The 22,463-nt window shown below is 44.2% G+C and overlaps 1 protein-coding gene across 4 annotated transcripts in view; it reads right to left on the minus strand.

The window, feature by feature from the left end:
• Nucleotides 1–9,681, minus strand: part of ascc3 (activating signal cointegrator 1 complex subunit 3) — a 777,147-nt gene extending 767,466 nt beyond the window's left edge. Inside the window, exon 1 of one of the 4 annotated variants that reach the window (XM_070885599.1) lies at nt 9,610–9,681. The gene's annotated coding sequence lies outside the window, so the exon portion shown is untranslated. Of the gene's footprint in view, nt 1–7,331; nt 8,164–8,227; nt 8,592–9,127; nt 9,329–9,609 lie in introns of those variants that run through there. The other 3 variants (XM_070885602.1, XM_070885601.1, XM_070885600.1) reach the window with 3 other exon arrangements.
• Nucleotides 9,682–22,463: the final 12,782 nt, after the last annotated feature.

The following is a 22,463-nucleotide window of genomic DNA, read 5'->3' on the forward strand; positions in this document are numbered from 1 at the left end:
CATATCACTGTGTAATGAAAATGTAAAGTAATTCACACAAAGAGGTACATGAAAACCAGAACAATGACTAATTCCATTCCCTTTTAAAAAGGTGTGTGAATGCCAGTACCGATTAAGTGTGTGAATGCTATGACCAAAATAGTTTTACGAGTATCAAACCAAATATTCTCTGCACTTATGTGTTGCAGAAGAAAAGATTAATCTTTTTTCTTAAAATAATGCATTATCTGTGCCCGATTGTGGAAGGGCCTAAGAAAGCCTTCCTGCAGCATGCACTTGCAGGACTTTGATTTCCAGTTAATTTGAGTTGTATACACCCTCAACCTCTAGCTTTAGTACAGTGTTCAGGTTCGCTATTATGGTTGCTAAACATGATCCTGAAGGAACCAAGATCAGCTAACTTACAGAAATACAAAAGCAACTGTAATCATTTAAATTTTAAAAAATCCACCTGTACAAAAGGTACCTTCGCTACAAAAATGAAATTGTGCATCAGCCTCATCACAACATATGTTGCCCTGCATTATTTTCCAATTATGTCCATGCAGTCATAGAAACATAGAAAATAGGTGCAGGAGTAGGCCATTTGGCCCTTCGAGCCTGCACCGCCATTCAATAAGATCATGGCTGATCATTCCCTCAGTACCCCTTTCCTGCTTTCTCTCCATACCCCTTGATCCCCTTAGCCATAAGGGCCATATCTAACTCCCTCTTGAATATATCCAATGAACTGGCACCAACAACTCTCTGCGACAGGGAATTCCACAGGTTAACAAGTGAGTGAAGAAGTTTCTCCTCATCTCAGTCCGAAATGGCCTACCCCTTATCCTAAGATTATGTCCCCTGGTTCTGGACTTCCCCAACATTGGGAACATTCATCCCGCATCTAACTTGCCCAGTCCCATTAGAATCTATTACGTTTCTATGACATCCCCTCTCATTCTTCTAAACTCCAGTGAATAAAGGCCCAGTTGATCCAGTCTCTCCACATGACAGTCCAGCCATCCCTGGAATCAGTATGGTGAACCTTCGCTGCACTCCCTCAATAGCAAGAAGGTCCTTCCTCAGATTAGGAGACCAAAACTGCACTCAATATTCCAGGTGAGGCCTCACTAAGGCCCGGTACAACTGCAGTAAGACCTCCCTGCTCCTATACTCAAATCCCCTAGCTATGAAGGCCAACATATCATTTGCCTTCTTCATCGCTTGCTGTACCTGCATGCCCACTTTCAGCAACTGATGAACCATGACAACCAGGTCTCATTGCACCTTCCCTTTTCCTAATCTGTCGCCATCCAGATAATATTCTGCCTTCGTGTTTTTGCCCCCAAAGTGGATAACCTCACATTTATCCACATTATACTGCATCTGCCATGCATTTGCCCACTCACCTAACCTGTCCAAGCCACCCTGCAGCCTTAGCATCCTGCTCACAGCTCACATCACCACCCAGTTTAGTGTCATCTGCAAACTTGGTGATATTACACTCAATTCCTTCATCTAAATAGTTAATGTATATTGTAAAGAGCTGGGGTCCCCGCACTGAGCCCTGCGGCACTCCACTAGTCACTGCCTGCCATTCTGAAAAGGACCCGTTTATCCCGACTCTCTGTTTCCTGTCTGCCAACCAGTTCTCTATCCACGTCAGTACATTACCCCCAATACCATGCGCTTTGGTTTTGCACACCAATCTCTTGTGCGGGACCTTGTCAAAAGCCTTTTGAAAGTCCAAATACACCACATCCACTGGTTCTCCCTTGTCCACTCTGCTCGTTACATCCTCAAAAAATTCCAGAAGATTCGTCAAGCATGATTTCCCTTTCATAAATCCATGCTGACTTGGTCCGATCCTGTCACTGCATTCCAAATGCGCTGTTATTTCATCCTTAATGATTGATTCCAACATTTTCTCCACTACTGATGTCAGGCTAACCGGTCTATAATTCCCTGTTTTCTCTCTTCCTCCTTTTTTAAAAAGTGGTGTTACATTAGCTACCCTCCAGTCCATAGGAACTGATCCAGTCGATAGACTGTTGGAAAATGATCACCAATGCATCCACTATTTCTAGGGCCACTTCCTTAAGTACTCTGGGATGCAGACTATCAGGCCCTGGGGATTTATCAGCCTTCAATCCAATCACTTTAACTGAGCAGTATTTTACTTTTAAAAATGTTTAATGTCAAATGATTTACATTACATTTATAAAGATACTCCTTCATCCCCAGGTGGCCAAATGCAGAAAGGGACTCAGTCAATTACTAAACCATACAAACCAGAGGGCCCCAGGCTTCCTTCCCAGACTGTGCCAAGTGAGCTAATTTCAGATGAGTAGTGGAATGGTACAAATGGCCTGCGTACCCTGGGCAAGGGAGAAAACCAAAATCAGCCATGATTCCCACCAGTGGCTGCTATCAGAGGCCCCTGCTGGAAAGTGTGTTTGTGTGGACATCAGGTGATGCCCTCAATGATCAAATAGCGTGAGACAGAGGGCTGGATATTTACTGCAGCGGATTGCATAGGTAGAATTTCGGACAGGAAACCTGCAAGTCTGGGTTTCCCCGCATGCTTCAATTCAGGTGGGGAGCACTCCGGAGGAGCCACATGACGAGGTAGGTCCGATCCACGATCCCGGGGGAGGGGGCTATGGCGATTCCGAAGGGGTCCTATCCCTAGCCCCAATGGGGGGAGGGGGGGGATCCGATCATTATTTAACCCCCACCCACACCTGCTCACCCATGTTAAAATTCCGAGTGTCTGGGCACTTAAGGCAGATGACTGCCTCCACATGTGTAATGGTATCCAACAAAATTCAATACCTTCAAGATAACAACAACTTTTATTCATATGGCGCCTTTAACGTAGTAAAATGTCCCAAGGCGCTTCACAACAGTGTTATAAGACAAAACAGATAAATTTGGCCATGGAGGGATTTGTAAACAAGGATGAGAATTTTGAAATCGAGGCATTGTTTTTAAGGAGGTTAGGAGGAAGGTTTGAAGGAGCGTCTTCAAGGAGGAAAGAGAGGTAGGCAGGTAGAGAGGTTTAGGGAGGAAGTTCTAGAGCTTAGGGCCCAAGCAGCTGAAGGCAAGGCCACTGATGGTTGAGCAGTTATAATCAGGGATGCTCAAGAGGTCAGAATTTGCGGAGCGCAGACATCTCGTGGGGTCGTGTGGCTGATATATTTACAGAGATAGGGAAAGGCAAGGTCATGGAGGGATTTGCAAACAAGGATGAGAATTTTGAAATCGAGGCATTGTTTACAGGAGAAAATGGGAATGGAAAAAAATCTTCTCTTCCACCTCAAAAATGGCAAATACGGATTCAAACTTAAGTGATTCCACTTAAAGTTTCCTCGTTTTGAAATACAACTTCAAATTAAAAATAGGTAATAAAATTGCATAACCTAAAAAAGTCTTAAATCAGTTAGCTGTTTTTAAGCTCGAACAAAAATTCTCCTTCAGCCCTTACAGCAGATACAGGACCACGCATGTCAAATTACATGAGGCCTGTGCTGAAAAGGCCACCTTGGGAGGAAACAGTCAAAAGAAATGGCAAAGACTTCGAACAAATATTTTGTATTGTTCTTCACGGTAGAAGAGACTAAAAACATCCCAATAAATGGATAATCAAGGGACTATAGGGAGGGAGGAACTTAAAACAATCACTAGCACTAGAGAAAAAGTACTCAGTAAAATAATGGGACTAAAGATGGACAAGTCCCCTGGACCTGATGGCTTGCATTCCATGGACTCTGGATAAGTTCCTATGGATTGGAGGGTAGCTAATATAACCGCACTTTTTAAAAAGGGAGAGAAAAAAGGGAATTATAGACCGGTTAGCCTGACATCGGTGGTGGGGAAAATGCAGGAGTCAATTATTAAAGATGTAATAGCAGTGCATTTGGAAAGCAGTGACAGGATTGGTCCAATTGGATTTATGAAGGGGAAATCATACTTGACAAATCTTCTAGAGTTTTTTTGAGGATGTAACTAGTAGAGTGGGATATGGGAGAGCCAGTAGATGTGATGTATTTGGACTTTCAAAAGGCTTTTGACAAGGTCCCACACAAGAGATTAGCGTGCAAAATTAAGGCATATGGTATTGGGGAAAATAATTGACGTGGATAGAGAAATGGTTGGCAGACAGGAAGCAAAGAGTGGGAATAATCGGGTCCTTTTCAGAATGGCAGGCTGCGACTGGTGGGGTGCCGCAGGGTTCAGTGCTGGGACCCCAGCTATTTACAATATATATTAATGATGTAGACGAAGGAATTGAATGTAATATCTCCAAGTTTGCAGATGACACTAAGCTTGGTGGCAGTGCGAGCTGCGAGGAGGATGGCAAGAGGCTGCAGGGTGACTTGGACAGGTTAGGTGAGTGTGCAAATGCATGGCAGATGCAGTATAATGTGGATAAATGTGAGGTTATCCACTTTGGTGGCTTAAACAGAAAAACAGATTATCTGAATGGTGACAGATTCGGAAAAGGGGAGGTGCAATGAGACCTGGGTGTCATGGTACATCAGTCATTGAAGGTAGGCATGCAGGTACAGCAGGCAATAAAGAAAGCAAATGGCATGCTGGCCTTCATAGCAAGGGGATTTGAGTATAGGAGCAGGGAGGTCTTGCTACAGTTGTACAGGGCCTTGGTGAGACCACACCTTGAGTATTGTGTTCAGTTTTGGTCTCCTAATCTGAGGAAGGACGTGCTTGCTATTTGGGAGTGCAGCGAAGGTTCACCAGACTGATTCCCGGGATGGCAGGACTGACATATGAAGACAGACTGGATCGACTAGGCTTATACTCACTGGAATTTAGAAGAATGAGAGGGGATCTCACAGAAACTTATAAAATTCTGATGGGACTGGACAGGTTAAATGCAGGGAGAATGTTCCCGAAGTTGGAGAAGTCCAGAACCAGGAGACACAGTCTAAGGATCAGGGGTAAGCCATATAGGACCGATATGAGGAGAAATTTTTTTTTAAACCGAGAGTTGTGAACCTGTGGAATTCTCTGCCACAGAAAGTTGTTGAGTCCAGTGCGTTGGACATATTCATAAGGGAGTTAGATGTGGCCCTTACGGCTAAAGGGATCAAGGGATATGGAGAGAAGGCTGGGGTGGGGTACTGAGGTTGAATGATCAGCCATGATCATATTGAATGGCGGTGCACGCTCGAAGGGCCGAATGGCCTGCTCCTGCACCTATTTTCGATGTTTCTATGCATCCAAGGGCCTTAAAAGAAGTGAGCGCAAAATAGTGGGTGCATTGGTTGTAATCCACCAAAATTCCCTAGATTCTGGGGAGGTCCCAGCAGATTGGAAAAACACAAATGTAACTCCCCTATTTAAAAAAGGCAGACAGAAAGCAAGAAACTATAGACCAGTTAGCCTAACATTTGCTGTTGGGAAAATGCTGAAGTCCATTATTAAGGAAGCAGTAGCAGGACATTTGAAAAAGCATGATTCAATCAAGCAGAGTCAGCATGGTTTTATGAAAGGGAAATCATGTTTGACAAATTTGCTGGAGTTCTTTGAGGATGTAACGAGCAGGGTGGATAAGAGGGAATCGGTGGATGTGGCATATTTGGATTTCCAGAAGGCATTCGATAAAGTGCCACATAAAAGGTTACTGCATAAGATAAAAGCTCACAGGGTTGGGGGTAATATATTAGCATGGATAGAGGATTGGCTAATTCACAGAAAACAGAGTCGGGATAAAAGGGTCATTTTCGGGTTGGCAAACAATATCTAGTGGAGTGCTGGGGCCTCGACTATTTACAATTTATATTAATGACTTGGATGAAGGGACCGAGTGTAATGTAGCCAAGTTTGCTGATGATACAAAGATGGATGGGAAAGCAAGTTGTGAGGAGGACACAAAAAATCTGCAAAGGGATATAGACAGGCTAAGTGAATGGGCAAATATTTGGCAGATAGAGTATAATGTGGGAAAGTGTGAGGTTATCCACTTTGGCAGGAAAAATAAAAAAGCAAATTATTTCCAAGTGGCGAGAAATTACAAAATGCTGCAGTACACAGGGACCTGGGGGTCCTTCTGCATGAAAAAGCAGGTACAGCAAGTAATCAGGAAGGAAAATGGAATGTTGGCCTTTATTGCAAAGGGGATGAAGTATAAAAGCAGAGAAGTCCTAGTACAACTGTATAGGGTATTGGTGAGGCCACACCTAGAGTACTGCATTCGGTTTAGGTCTCCTTATTTAAGAAGGGATATACTTGCATTGGAGGCAGTTCAAAGAAGGTTCACTAGTTTGATTCTGGAGATGAAGGGCTTGACTTATGAGGAAAGGTTGAGTAGGTTGGGCCTATACTCATTGGAGTTTAGAAGAATGAGGTGATCTTATTGAAACATGTAAGATACTGAGGGGGCTCGACAAGGTAGATAGAGAGAGGAATCTAGAACTAGGGGACATAATTTCAGAATAAGGGGTCGCCCATTTAAAACTGAGATGAGGAGGAATTTCTTCTCAGAGGGTTGTAAACCTGTGGAATTTTCTGCCCCAGAGAGCTGTAGAGGCTGGATCATTGAATATATTTAAGGTGGAGATAGACAGATTTTTGAACGATAAGGGAGTGAAGGGTTATGGAGAGTGGGCAGGGAAGTGAAGCCGAGCCCAAGATCAGATCAGCCATGATCTTATTGAATGGCAGTGCCTACTCAAGAGGCCAAATGGCCTACTCCTGCTCCTATTTATTATGTTATGTTCTTAGAATGATGCAGATTTGCAGAGGGAAAGCACCAAGTGAAAAAACAGCTATTCCATCTTGCACTCAACATGTAACTCATAATTGTTAAAACAGTTCAGCAAATATTAACTTTCGTCATAACTACTAGCATACTACAGTTAGTTCACAAGATTATATGCCCTCTTTGGTGAGAGGAGGGGGGAAAAAGAGAAAGAGATGGAAATATGAATGTGGGGAAAGGAACAATTTTTGATGAGTAGATAAATCCTAAAAAAAACTTGCAAGTAACACAGCTAAGAAAAGGTTCACAATAGAAACAAAAACATTGCACTAGCCCCAAACATCTAAAACTGCACCTACGAAGTGCTGCTACTCAATGCAAGTAGCACAAAAGAATACAGCCAAAATCACAAGTCTCCCAATGAAATTGTCAACAAAAAAAATTTGTAGGTTTTTTGTGCAATTGTTTGTTCCAGTGTTTTATACTTCAAAGCCCAGCGGTTTGAAATCCCCGTGGACACCTTTCCCGCAACTCCACATTTGAATCCCCTCAATCAGGTTACCGCCCCTGCGACAGTACTGAAATGGTCCTTATTAATCATCATCAAATTCACACAAAGACATACTGTATGACTGTGGTAAACTCTCTCTCCTCAGCCTTCTCAACCTGTCCGCAGCCTTTGACACGGTTGACCACACGATCCTCCTCCAATGCCTCTCCTCTGTTGTCCAGCTGGATGGGACTGCACTGGTCTGGTTCCATTACTATCTATCCAGTGGTCGCCAGAGAATCACCTGCAATGGCTTCTCTTCCCAGTCCCACATCGTTACCTCTGGAGTCCCCCAAGCATCTATCCTTGGCCCCCTCCTATTTCTCATCTACATGCTGCCCCTTGGCGACATAATCTAAAACACGTCAGGTTCCACATATACACTGGCAACACCCAGCTCTACCTCACCACCACTTCTCTCGACCCCTCCTCTTCTCCAATTGGGAAAACCAAAGCCATTGTCTTTGGGCCCTGCCACAAACTTCATTCCCTAGCCACCGACTCCATTCCTCTCCCTGGTATCTGTCGGAGGCTGAACTAGACCATTCGCAAACTTAGCGTCCTATTTGACCCGGACCCAAGCTTCCGACCCCATATCCTCTCCAGCACTAAGACCAATTAATTCCAGCTCCGTGACATTGCTCGTCTCCGGCCCTGCCTCAGCTCGTCGGTTGCTGAAACCCCCATACGTGCCTCTAGACTCGACTATTCCAATGCTCTCCTGGTCGACCTCCCACCTCACACCCTCTGTAAACTTGAGCTCATCCAAAACTCTGCTGCCCATATCCAAACTCACACAAAATTCCATTCACGCATTACCCTTGTACTTGCTGACCTGCATTGGCTCCCGGTTTGGCAATGCTGATTTTAAAATTCTCATCCTTATTTTCAAATCCCTTCATGGCCTCACCCTTCCCTACATCTGTAACCTCCTCCAGCCCCACAACCCTCTGAGATCTCTGTGCACCTACATTAAAGGCACCTCCAATTTTGCACATCTCCAATTTTCAATCGCTCCACCATTAGTGGCCATGTCTTCAACTGCCTAGGCCCCAAGCTCTGGAATTCCCTCCCTAAACTTCTCTACCTCCTTCAAGACACTAAAACCTACCTCTTCAACCAAGCTTTGTCACCTGTCCTAATATCTCCTTATGTGGCTCGGTGTCAAATTTTGTCTGATAATGCTCCTGTGAAGTGCCTTGGCTCATTTTACATTAAAGGTGCTATATAAAGGCAAGTTGATGTTTCGAGCCAGTCTACCACCTTTAGTTAACCAAAGGTATTAATGGATATTGGACAAAGGTGGATATATGGAGTTAGATAACAGATCAGATATGATCTCATTAAATGGAGGAAGATCAAGGCCCTTTATGGCCTACTCCTGTTCCAATGTACCACCTCGTAAGGCTTTTGTGAACAATTCCTTCCGTCACAGCTTTGTATGGTTCAGCTTCAATGACACTCACAGGGACTTGGTTAAGAACAGGGGTGCTTATTCAGGATGTCAGGAGGAATTTTAAACAAACTGTTTTTAATATCCTACATTTTTCCTCAAAACCACTAGTCAAAAACTGCAAGTTTCCGTGATTAAACTAATTCTTCATGTTCACATAGTTCAAAGTCTTCTATCCAGTCAAATGTTCAAAGATCCATTACATAAATAGGACACAGAAATCTCAAATTCCACTGCAAGTTACCATTCGAGGGCTCAAATCACAGAAGGCAAGAATGAAATTTACAACCGGTCATTTGGCAAATTCATGAAAACATACAGAATTCTGTTTATTTTTTAAAACACATTTAAAACAGCTTGCACGTATCTAACCATATGGTGCATTTTACTGTGGCCTTACTATAAAACTGATTGCTACCAAATATGATTGCAGGATTTCCTGCGATGGTCATTTTTTTTTTAAACCAAGCGAAATGTTCAGGATGTTCCTCCTCCCTCCCCTGCTCTACTCTCAAGTACAATCACGGTTTTATAAGCAGAGTTGCCCATCACTATAGTAACACACAGAAATCCATCCGGATTTCTATTTATTCCCCAACAGCCACTTTCATTCACGTGTAGTTTCCAGTCCACAGCAATCCCGGAAGTGTCGCTGGGAGCATGCGCGTTGGAGCTCCGGCCGCAATGCCCGCTGGGAGGTGTAGTTTCCACCCCCGCCAAATGAGTTTCTATTTAGGCCACACACCGCTTAAAAGAAAAACACTTTCCTCTGGCTGCTCCGTTCGAGGTAAGAACTATTCCACTGCTGTTTCACTCCCGGGCAACTGGAACTATTCAGAGCCCGCGTGTCGCTTTGCTTGGAAATCCCTGTGCACTGTTGGCCATTCAATGTACACCTACCGCTAGAACTCCTCTCGCAACGCACCGGCCGACTGGTCGTCCAGCCACCGCCGTAACTGCGTAACCGCGGGTGGGAGGAGCGCACGCGCGTGCGGTGAAGAAGCAATCTGTTTCTTCTCGCGAGATCATCCACAATTGTGCAGCTGGATCAAGCGTGGCGAGAGGCGAGTTTCAATTCGCAGATTCCCCGTGAGCGGCGCGCGGACGCAGCTTGTGACGACAGTAACGTTCTCGCGCTCGGCCGTTTGAAGCGCGCTCGCGCTCGCGCTCTTGCCGTTGGCCCGGACTCGAATTGAGCGCGCGCGTCGTCCAAGCGCTACTTCTGAGCCTGAAAGCAAAAATGTTTGCGACTGTGAGAGAGAAAAAATACTGCTGTTAGGCCTGCCTTAAATCCGTGGTAAGTGCAAACCTTTAGCTCATGCACAACCTGAAGGTATGAGACTTCACACTCCGAACTGTTGGAGTGCAGGCCCACAGATCCCTGATGGGAGCAGGCCAGGTAGATAAGGCGGTTAAGAAGGCATACGGAATGCTTGCCTTTATTAGCCCAGGCATAGAATACAAGAGCAGGGAGGTTATGCTTGAACTGTATAAAACACTGGTTAGACTGCAGCTGGAGTACTGCATGCAGTTCTGGTCACCACATTCTCGGAAAGACGTGATTGCACTCAGGCAGTCCCTCGAAACGAGGATGACTTACTTCCACACCAAAAAAAAGGACGAGTTCACAGGTGTTTCGAATGAAGAACCCGAACTACATCCTGAAGGGCGGAAGATGCCTGTGCGTGGCTTTTTTAACATGTGGTGGCCGTTGCACACTAGCCACCACACGGGCTTGACAGACCTAGGTCTTGGTCCAGTGGCAAAGATTACCCAAGACGACTGGAGACCAGCTCTGCTGCACACACCTAGTGCGTGCACATAGAAACATAGAAAATAGGTGCAGGAGTAGGCCATTCAGCCCTTCGAGCCTGCACCGCCATTCAACAAGATCATGGCTGATCACCCACCCCAGCCGCAAGGACCACATCCAACTCCCTCCCGAACACATCCAATGAACTGACATCAACAACTCCCCGAGTGAAAAAGTCTCTCCCAATCCCAGCCCCAAACAGCCCACCCCCCCATCCCAAGACCGTGCCCCCGCCCCCACCCCCCGGCTCCGGACCCACCCAACACTGGGAACACTCACCCCGCCCCTTCCCGTCAGAATCCTTCCCAAATGCCGAACACCCCCGGATGTCGAGCCCCCAGCCCTGCCCACCCCGGAGCCATGCCCCCGCGACGCAAACCACACCACATCCACCAACCGCCATCTGCACAGTCAACCCGTCCACCCCACTCTGAACACTCCCCACACCGAGGTACAGAGCCCCCAGGCCCGCCCCTCCAACACACTTCGCCCCCCCCAGACCTCCGCTGCAATGTGGCCCCCCCCTGTCCCCCGCCCTGGGTTTCTCCGCCCCCCACCTCCACCACTCTCCCCTCCATCCCCCACCCCCATCTCCCCTCAACTTCCCTCTGCCTCCCCGCACATGCTCCCATCTTGGGGGCGGTAACCTTCTGGGGCAGGGAATTTTAGCCCCCAGCGTGGAAGTCCTGCTCCCGCCGCAGAATTGGCCTGACCACCCCTCAATGGAAGCGGAGTGCAATTTCCAGTATGGACTGGCCCGTGCTGCCCCTGGCCCCAAACTCACAGCTCCCCTGGGTCCCGATCACATCCCTCCACAATCTTTCGCTGCTCCTGTTGCATCTGCCCAGGCTCCAATCACCGACTTGGATCTTGCTGACGTCACTCATCACTCGCCCCCCGCCCCCTGCACCACTTGTGCTGTAGGGGACTGTTGAGGCTGTTGCCTGGATTGGAGAATTTTAGCTATGAGGAAAGATTGCATAGGCTGGATTTGATTTCCTTGGAACCGAGGAGGCTGAGGGGAGATCTTATTGAGGGTTTCGAGGGACTGCCTATTATGGATGTATTGAGGTGCATAAAATTATGAGGGGCCCAGATATAGTGGATAGAAATGGCCTATTTCCCTTAGCAGAGGGATCAACAACCAAGGGGCATTAATTTAAAGTAATTGGTAGAAGGTTTAGAGGGGATTTGAGGGGAAATCTCTTCAACCAGAGGGTTGTGGGGGTCTGGAACTCACTGTCTGAAAGGGTGGTAGAGGCAGAAACCCACACCATATTTAAAAAGTACTTGGATGTGCACCTGAAGTGTCATAACCTGCAGGGTTACGGACCAAGAGCTGGAAAGTGGGATTAGGCTGGATAGCCTCTTGTTGGCCACAATGGGCCAAAATGGCCTCCTTTGGTGCTGTAAATTTCTATGATTCACTCTCTGGGCAGGAGAGGTCAATTAGTGGTCATAGAACATAAGATCATAAGAACGTAAGAATTAGGAACAGGAGTAGGCCATCTAGCCCCTCGAGCCTGCTCCGCCATTCAACAAGATCATGGCTGATCTGGCCGTGGACTCAGCTCCACTTACCCGCCCGCTCCCTGTAACCCTTTATTCCCTTATTGGTTAAAAATCTATCTATCTGTGATTTGAATACATTCAATGAGCTAGCCTCAACTGCTTCCTTGGGCAGAGAATTCCACAGATTCGCAACCCTCTGGGAGAAGAAATTCCTTTTCAACTCGGTTTTAAATTGGCTCCCCCATATTTTGAGGCTGTGCCCCCTAGCTCTAGTCTCCCCGACCAGTGGAAACATAGAAAATAGTTGCAGGAGTAGGCCATTTGGCCGTTCGAGTCTGCACCACCATTCAATATGATCATAGCTGATCATACAACTTCAGTACCCCATTCCTGTTTTCACTCCATACCTCTTGACCCCTTTAGCCGTAAGGGTCACATCTAACTCCCTTTTGAATATATCTAACAAACTGGCCTCAACAACTTTCTGTGGTAGAGAAATCCACAGGGTCACAATTCTCTGAGTGAAGAATGTTTCTCCTCATCTTGGTCCTAAATGGCTTACCCTTATCTTTAGACTGTGACCCCTGGTTCTGGACCTCCCCAACATCGGGAACATTCTTCCTGCATCTAACCTGTCCAATCCCGTCAGAATTTTATGTTTCTATGACATCCCCTCATTCTTCTAAATTCCAGGGAATATAAGCCGAGTCGATCCAGTCTTTCTTCATATGTCAGTTCTGCCATCCCGGGAATCAGTCTGGTGAATCTTCGCTACACTCCCTCTATAGCAAGAATGTCTTTCCTCAGATTAGGAGACCAAAACTTTACACAATATTCAAGGTGTGGCCTCACCAAGGCCCTGTACAACTGCAGTAAGACCTCCCTGCTCCTATACTCAAATCCTCTCGCTATGAAGGCCAACATGCCGTTTGCCTACTTCACCACCTGCTGTACCTGCATGCCAACTTTCAATGACTGGTGTACCATGACACCCAGGTCTCGTTGCACCTCCCCTTTTCCTAATCTGTCACCATTCAGATAATATTCTGCCTTCGTGTTTTTGCCACCAAAGTGGATAACCTCACATTTATCTACATTATACTGCATCTGCCATGCATTTGCCCATTCACCTAACCTGTCCAAGTCACCCTACAGCTTCTGAGCATCCTCCTCACAGCTCACACTGCCACCCAGCTTAGTGTCATCTGCAAACTTGGAGATATTACATTCAATTCCTTTGTCTAAATCATTAATATATATTGTAAATAGCTGGTGTCCCAGCACTGAACCTGCGGTACACCAGTAGTCACTGCCTGCCATTCTGAAGAGGACCCGCTTATTCCTACTCTTTGCTTCCTGTCTACCAACCAGTTCTCTATCCACATCAATACATTACCCCCAATACCATGTGCTTTAATTTTGCACACTAATCTCTTGTGTGGGACCTTGTCAAAAGCCTTTTGAAAGTCCAAATACACCACATCCACTGGTTCTCCCTTGTCCACTACATTAGTTACATCCTCACAAAATTCCAGAAGATTTGTCGAGCATGATTTCCCTTTCATAAATCCATACTGACTTGGATCGATACTGTCACTGCTTTCCAAATGCGCTGCTATTATGTCTTTAATAATTGATTCCAACATTTTCCCCACTACCGATGTCAGGCTAACCGGTCTATGATTCCCTGTTTTCGATTTCCTTTTTTAAAAAGTGGGGTTACATTAGCTACCCTGCAATCCATAGGAACTGATCCAGAGTCGATAGAATGTTGGAAAATGACCACCAATGCATCCACTATTTCTAGGGCCACTTCCTTAGTCTGCATCCCAGAGTACTTCTCAGACCCTGGGGATTTATCGGCCTTCAATCCCATCAATTTCCCGAACACAATTTCCTGACTAATAAGGATTTTCTTCTCACTAGACCTTCGGTCCCCTCGTATTTCTGGAAGGTTATTTATGTCTTCCTTCGTGAAGACAGAACCAAACTATTTGTTCAATTCGTCTGCCATTTCTTTGTTCCTGTGATATATTCACAGAGCACAAGCACACACAGCTTCTAACATGGCAGACAGCTCTTTCGGAAGCCTCCGGAACATGCCTGGCTCTGTTTATTATTAACTCTGTAGTTGCAGTACACAATACGTACACATCCACAGTGTGGAGCTACAACCATTACAAGGTTACAGACGTTACATTCCTTCCTCCTTAATGAAGAAGTTATTATAACAACATCATACATAAGTTGCATGTTTATGCCTAACACAGGATATAGACTTATTTTTTTCCATATTTACAAATTTAACTTAACCACTTGTTTTCTGTTTCGAAGAGGATACCTTTGTTCTCGAACAGAACCTTCCAAACATGGTATCGAATCTAAACTCCTTCGAGGCTCATCCTGAGGAATGTTTTCCTCCACGGAATTTCCTTGATTTTCATTTGAACTCACTCTAACTTCAGGCTGTTTGTTTTCCTGGCTCAGCATCAAACTTCCATTCTGATTTTCTCTTGGATTTGTTTCCAGTACACTAGATGTAGGATATGCTACTGGTGTATCAAAACTATCTAATGAGTCAGAAATAATTGAATCATTCCCACCCTCAACTCCTTCCATGTCTGTAGGTAAAATATGATCAATATGAACGAACCTAACCTGTCCATTATCAAACATCTTTACCAAATATGTGCGAGGACCACATATCTTCACCACTCTTCCTGGTAACCACTTTAACCATTTATGGTGATGGTTCTTCACTCTCACCTTTTGCTTTAATTTCACACTTCTCTCTTGAACTCTACCTCTATCATGATTCTCTTTCTGTCTTAATTGTGTCTCTTCTATGGACTGTGCCAAATTTGGTTTTAACAACCAGAATCTGGTTCGTGGCTGTCGTTTGAGAAACATCTCTGCTGGTGGTCTACCAGTAGTTGTATGAGGAATATTACGATATGTAATAAAAAAATTAGCCAATTTGTGATCCAATGACAACTGTAATTTCTTTGGATTTGGATCTAACATTTGTTTTATGAGGGCGCGTTTTACAATTTGTACAGTGCGCTCTGCTGCACCATTCGAAACAGGGTGGTATGGTGGAACCTTGCTATGTTTCACACCATTTTTGCTCGTGAACTGCAAATTCTTCGAACAAAATTGTGGTCCATTATCCAAAACAATTTCTTCAGGGAGGTCAAATGAAGAAAATAAACTTCGCAAAATGTCTAATGTTTTATTGGTTGTTATTTTCCGCATTGGAAACACCGCAACCCACTTGTTGTCCTTGTAACTCAGCAAAATCAATATGTAGCCTTTGTCACACCCTGGGAGGCCATTTCCATGGCTGTAATGGTACTGATGGTGGTTGCTTGCTTACCGATTGACATATCGTACACTGACTCATGTACTCTATATCTTTATCAAGACCTGGCCACCATAAGTAACTGCATGCAAAGCTCTTGGTCGATCACATTCCCAGGTGCTGGTCATGGAGGTCTCCTAATAATTTGGGCCTAAATTTATTTGGTATAACCATTCTTGCACCCCACATTATACAATCTTTATCGACTGATAATTCATCCCTACGAATGAAGAATGGATGAAAATCTTTGTCTGTTACCTGGTTTGGCCATCCATTTACAATATAATCATACACCTTTGACATCACTGGGTCACGTTTGGTTGCTCTACCAAACTCTTAAGCTGTGACTGGATACTCATCAATGTATGAAAAATAAAACAGTTCTTCCCTATCCGGTGTAACTTGTGATGGGGAAGGCAATCTAGACATTGCATCAACATTACTGTGATCGCCTGTATTCAATATATATATATATACTGACAAAATCAAAGCCCATCTCTGCATTCAGGCTGCAACTAATGTTGGAACTGGGGACTTTGGATGGAGGATTGCTGTTAGGGGTTTATGGTCCGTAACGATGGTAAACTTAGTATTTGTGAAACTTCTTGACCCCAAAAGTTAATGCCAAAGCTTCCCTTTCAATTTACGCATAATTACTCTCACTGGCACAGAGTGCGTGAAGCAAAAGCAATTGGTCTCTCCTCCCCACTACTTAATACATGAGAGATACTGCCCCAACTCCATACGGAGAGGCATCACATGCTAGCTTAATCTCCTTAGATATGTCATAGTGAACTAACATGGTGCTCTCTACCGATTTGCTTTTACACTCCTTGAATGCTGTATCACATTCTTTTGACCACTTCCTGTTTTTTTCAATAGTTCATTCCGTGGATGTAATACTGTAGCCAAATTTGGTAGGAACTTCCCATAATAGTTCAAAAGACCCAAGAATGAACGAAGTTCAGTGACCTTCCTGGGAGTGGGTGCATTTCTGATTGCATCCAGTTTTCCCATGGTTGGATGCAAACCATCTTTGTCTACTCTGTACCCTAAGTACTCCACTGAGTTTTGAAATAACTCACACTTACGAGCAGACACTCGTACTCTGTGCTTTTCTAGCCGTTTAAGGACTTCATTCAATATGTTATGAATTTGCCTATTTGGTGCTGAAATTAGGGGTATGTCATCCAAATAACATACTACCCCTTCAATACCTTGCAAAATCTGGTTTATCACCCCTTGGAATATGGCGGGGCAGAAAACACTCCAAACGGTAGCCTATTAAATTGATACAGGCCTAGATGAGTATTTATTTATAGTCAAACATGACTTGGACTCCTCATCTAGTTCAAGCTGTAAGTAGGCATTCGTAAGATCCAGTTTTGAGAAGATCTGACCACCTGTCAGTGCTGTGAACAAATCTTCTATATTTGGCAATGTATTGGGGACATTACCCTCTAGAACCTGGTTTACGGTTACTTTATAATCACCACACCATCTTACCTTACCATCAGACTTGGGTACAAAACAATGGGTGTAGCCCAATTACATCGATCTAGCTTACAAATAATGTTCTCAGTCTCTAATCTTTTGAGTTCTTGCTCAACTTTCTCCTTGAGTGCATATGGTACGGAACGTGGCTTGTAGTAAACCGATCTAGCGTCCTTCTGTACCCTGACACTCTCCTTGAAGCCTTGGATCGGACTGCCCTTTTCGCAGAACACCTTCGGATACTTCTTGATAATATTATCCATTGATGCAAATCTCGCTTCCACACGGAAACTCTCACTCCAATTCAGCTTCAGTGAGCTCAACCAATTTCTTCCTAGTAAGGCAGGCTTGTCTCCTTTCACTACTATTAGAGGCAAGTTCTGAAATTGATCATTGTATTTCACCGGTACGGTGATACGACCTACCACAGGAATTTTCTCTCCCGAGTAGCCTCGCAGTTCTATCTTGGATTTCTCCAATGGGAAATCATGCAATTTATCGAAGTATAGCGACTCCGGTACCACACTCACGGATGCACCCGTGTCGATTTCCATTGGTATCTTGAATCCCGCAACATCTATGTGGATTTTGATGCTTTCCGAATCGCTGCCCGTTAACCTCGTGCTCCTGATAACGTGTAACTCTAACATCTCCACTTCCTGTTGTTATTCTTCCATGCTATGTAGTCTCTGGGGATTTCTACTCATAGCTTTGAACACTGGGCTCATAGCTTTGAAAGCTGATTTACCCTTCAATCGGCATGCCTTCGCAAGATGCCCAGTCTTTCTGCAGAAGAAACACTCTGCTTTCACATATGGTCAACTTTGAGCAATGTGTTGTCCCAGGCACCTACAGCACGACTTCGATGCTCTGTTAGAATTTCCAGTTTCTGAGACTTTGGGCCCTCACCGCCTTTTACTTTGAATCTGCAGGCGATTCACTTCGGTTTACTGATGACCGTAATTATTATGAAATTCTCAGGAATATTGATCGGCCATGCCCATCGACCTCACTGTCTTGACAAGCAATCTCAAAAGTCAAGTCATCCGTCGTCAATAACTTTCTTCTGATCACATCATTTTTCACCCCACAAACAAAATGATCCCGCAATGCTCGGTTTTGAAAGTTTCCGAAATTACAGTGAATAGATAGCTTTTTTAATGCTACAATGTAATCACTGATACTTTCATCAGCCTTTTGATTTCATAAACCGAAAGGATAGCTTTCAGCAATTTCTAACGGTTTGGGGTTATAGTGCTGCTCCAGCTTCATTAAAATCTCCAAGCGTTGTGTCCTTTGGCTCATCAGGCACAAGCAGATTTACCAGAGTTTCAAACAATTCCGGTCCAGCTTCTGAAAAGAAAATCGCTTTCTTACTTTCCAATATGGCCTGATTCTGGACTGCATTCTCTGGAACTTCGATTATGTTATTTGCAGTGAAATACATTTCTAGCCGATCCACATACGCTTTAAAACGTTCCCGATCGCATCGATATTCACCCAAATGTCCCATTACACCTGCGAGTGCTGCCATTTTAATTTCTAGCTATTCACACACTGTGCTGTATTTTACCTCGGATTTTGTAGCTTTTTCCAAAGACAGATGCTCCCAAAGTCTCTGTCGGCTGCCTGAATCCTTCACCAACAAAATTTCAGCTTTAAATCATCCGAAAAATCCCATCTCGCCGCTAAATGTGATGTATTCAGAAAGCACAAACACACACAGCTTCTAACATGGCAGACAGCTCTCTCGGAAGCCTCCGGAATATGCCTGGTTCTGTTTATTATTAACTCTGTAGTTGCAGTACACAATACGTTCACATCCACAGTGTGGAGCTACAAACATTACAAGCTCACAGACATTACAGTTCAGCATTATAAATTCACCTGATTGTGACTGCAAGGGACTTACATTTGTCTACACTAATCTTTTTCTCTTCACATATCTATAGAAGCTTTTGCAGTCAGTTGTTATGTTCTCAGCAAGCTTCCTCTCATACTCTATTTCCCCCCTCCTAATTAAACCCTTTGTCCTCCTCTGCTGAATTCTAAATTTCTCCCGGTCCTCAGGTTTGCTGCTTTTTCTGGCCAATTTATATGCCTCTTCCTGAGATTTAACACTATCCCTAATTTCCCTTGTTAGCCACGGTTGAGCCACCTTCCCCGTTTTATTTTTATGCCAGACAGGGATGTACAATTGTTGAAGTTCATCCATGTGATCTTTAAATGTCTGCCATTGCCTATCACCGTCAACCCTTTAAGTATCATTCGCCAGTCTATTCTAGCCAATTCAGGTATCATACCAACGAAGTTACCTTTCTTGAAGTTCAGGACCCTAGTCTCTGAAATAATTGTGTCACTCTCCATCTTAATGAAGAATTCTACCATATTATGGTCACTCTTCCCCAAGAGCACAACAAGATTGCTAATTGATCCTCTCTCATTACATAACACGTGTTAGTGTGAATGTTTGAAAATGTATAGAGACATTGAAGTTGAGAACGTGGGAATTATATATGGACAGTGTAAGCTAACAAAGAATTCATGGAGGAATAGTCATGACATCTCAGACTCGAGACTGCAAAATGTTACAACACTAACACATATTGAAACAAAACCCACAGCTTGCAGAAAAACCTCAAGGTCTTAGTAACTCATAATGGGCCTTTGTGTAAAATCATACCATTCTTAGATCGGCTTATGAGTGGACAATGGTAAAGAGGGATCAAAGAGGATAGGCTGAAATAGGATGTCACTCTAATTGTATCGCGTTATCTTTTACCGAAAATGTATAACCGTCGTCCCTTTACAATGTAAACTCACTTTGTCCGTAAACTCACTTTATCACGAAGCATTCCTTCTGTCTGATAAGGTCCCCGATCGGGATTTGCTTTTTAAATAAAAGCTTGCTTTGTTTAAAGCACAATCAGTATTCGACTCAGTGATTTCACTGAATCAGATTGAGGGAAAAGAATCCAGAAATCAACATTTGGTGTCAGAAGTGGGATCTCAACGCACGACTGCCGAAAACTTGCAAATTAAGAGCCAGACTAGCCTTGGACGAGACGAGGGGAAAGTGGCCACTGGAGTAAGTATACTTTCAATACTGCTCCAGTTTCCCCCGGTTTCAAAAGTCTGAGGAAAGTTTAGCCACTCGCTGGTTCTCAGGTAGTGTCTGAACGAGATCCAGGACAATCTGGTGAATACCTTTCAAACTTAGAATAGGGATAGAGGTAGGGAAACTGCACGGTGACGTGAAAGGATAGGGAAATTTGGAGACTAGAACAAATTAAGTAAGGCTCATAGGGGATAAGCGTCCAAGTCAGGTGTGACGTCGACCTTGTATATCACTTGGCCCGTCTAGGCACTGATTGGATTCAAATCGCGCGGCAACGCGGAAGGTAGGGCTAGATAGGGTTAGATCAAATCGCGGGGACGCGATCCGTGCGGCGACACGGAAGGTAGGGATAGTTAGAGCTAGATAGCGAAAAGATCAAATCGCGGGGACGCGATCCGTGCGGCGACACGGAAGGTAGGAATAGTTAGAGCTAGATAGGGATAGATCAAATCGCGGGGACGCGATTCATGCGGCGACACGAACAGGAAAACCGTCCGGCGACACGGAGGGATAGAGAATCGCCCGAACCGCGTAGGGAAACGCGGAGGTTAGGGAATTACGTAAAATTAAGCCGCGGGACTGTGTAAATTTTAAATTGTACTTACGCCAGGTACCGCGTCGATCTTGTATATCACTTGGTCTGCCTAGGCTCTGGGTAAGATAACTGAAACCACCACGGGGCGACGTGGAGACAATCAGGACTAATTAGGACCCTGATCCAACGTGAGGCGACATAGGATGGGTAATTTAGATAAAACTACGAATTCCCTGAAAGGTCATGGATCCAAAAATAGAGCCGGCCAAAACAATTAATAGGAAAGAAGAGAGACTCTTGTGAACGTCTGTTTTAAATGAGAAATGCTTGTGTGATTTTTACTGTGGGAAACCGGGGAGTTGTGGTTTGTTTTAGCTCCACCCACTTTTTCAAACAGAATGAAAGTTTTTTTAACCCTTCGTAGTGTTGTCCTGTATGGGAAGTTTAAGAGTGTGAACCTTATTGAATTACAAAGTTTGAATCGGGATTTTGAGATATTCAGAGAAGGCACAGAAAATACTGAGATGGATTCAAAAGGATTCAAAAAAAATTTATATTAAATCTGCAGTTTAGAAGAGATAGTATAACACGACCTTGAGGCTGGAACAATTGAGATAACGAAAAGCAGTCCACAGCCTACGTGCCAGACTTCCCTCTAGTTATGGAAAAGACGGAAAAAAAGACGTAACGTACTAAATTAGGACTTTCATTGACAGAAGGAGGACATATTAAAAACCGTAGACGTCTAAAAGAAAGAATGCGTGCACGAGAAATGTACTAAGAGTTCCACTGGGACCTCTGAGAAAGGTATCGATAGACTACGTAGTTAAAATGGTTGGCTTTGCATTGACCGTGGCTGATGACGAAATTGAATTTCAGTAAACAAATAGCTATTAAAAATGTGTGGTCTCGTTTTAAATCAATTAAAAAAATATCTTTGGCAAGTACTTGAATGAGAAGTTTAAAAAAAAATATTGGAGTTTAATCAAATGCTACCTTTCCTGATGAAAAGATTTTTTTTTCAGATGGTTACGTGAAGTCACGTAATGACATCAGGTCTTCTTACAAACCTGTAAAGAAGTTAACCCTTTCCATTGACAGCCGTTTCATACTGAACATTATTAATTTGGTTTTCTTAATAGAAAAAAGACTCACCTAACAGAGGAATGGTGCGATAGAATAAAAATAAAAACAGAACTTGCTTATGTAATAATACTTGCCTGATACAATAAAGAAATAGATACTCAAACAAAACAAATTGAAGAGTTAAAAGGCTAAGATAAATAAGCTGAAAGGGATGCACAAACCCAACTTAACCCTGACCTCCGATTTCACGGAGTGACCTCGACATGCATGGATATAATGCAGAATCAAGGGACCTGTGGGCCCTGGTAAAGCAAACCCTGAGCCCAACTGAGCATGCCCGATTTCTAACTCACCTAGGACGTGCTACTCATGATGCATTGTTGGTTGCTCACCCTAACAATGTCCAGGATCGCCTAAACGCTATCTTTATTGCTCTCACCACGACCCTTCAGAAGCCCATCAGTATGGCCGCAGTATTAGAAACTAAACCCAAACGAGAAGAAACTGCCAATGAATTCATGGAAAGATTTATTGAAATATACGGAAGTCAATCAGGAGATAATGCCTTCAGGGCAGGAGAGGATTCTCCTCAATTCTGCGCTATCCTACTTCAGTGCCTGCCCCATTCGATTGCTCACGCTATCCGGACAAATAATATGAATTGGGCAGATAACAGTAAAGCCCAGATGGAAAGGGCGGTTAAATATTATTGGCAGGAAAAGAAAGGAGAGGGGGGAGGTGCGCCCCCAACCCAGGTCAAGACTGAATACGTGACTAGAAAGGAAGAGCCGCCTCGGGTGGAAGGACCAAAACCTGACCCAAGGGGATACCAGAT

This window comes from Pristiophorus japonicus, chromosome 7 (assembly GCF_044704955.1).
Source record: "Pristiophorus japonicus isolate sPriJap1 chromosome 7, sPriJap1.hap1, whole genome shotgun sequence".
Classification (NCBI taxonomy): Eukaryota; Metazoa; Chordata; class Chondrichthyes; family Pristiophoridae; genus Pristiophorus; species Pristiophorus japonicus.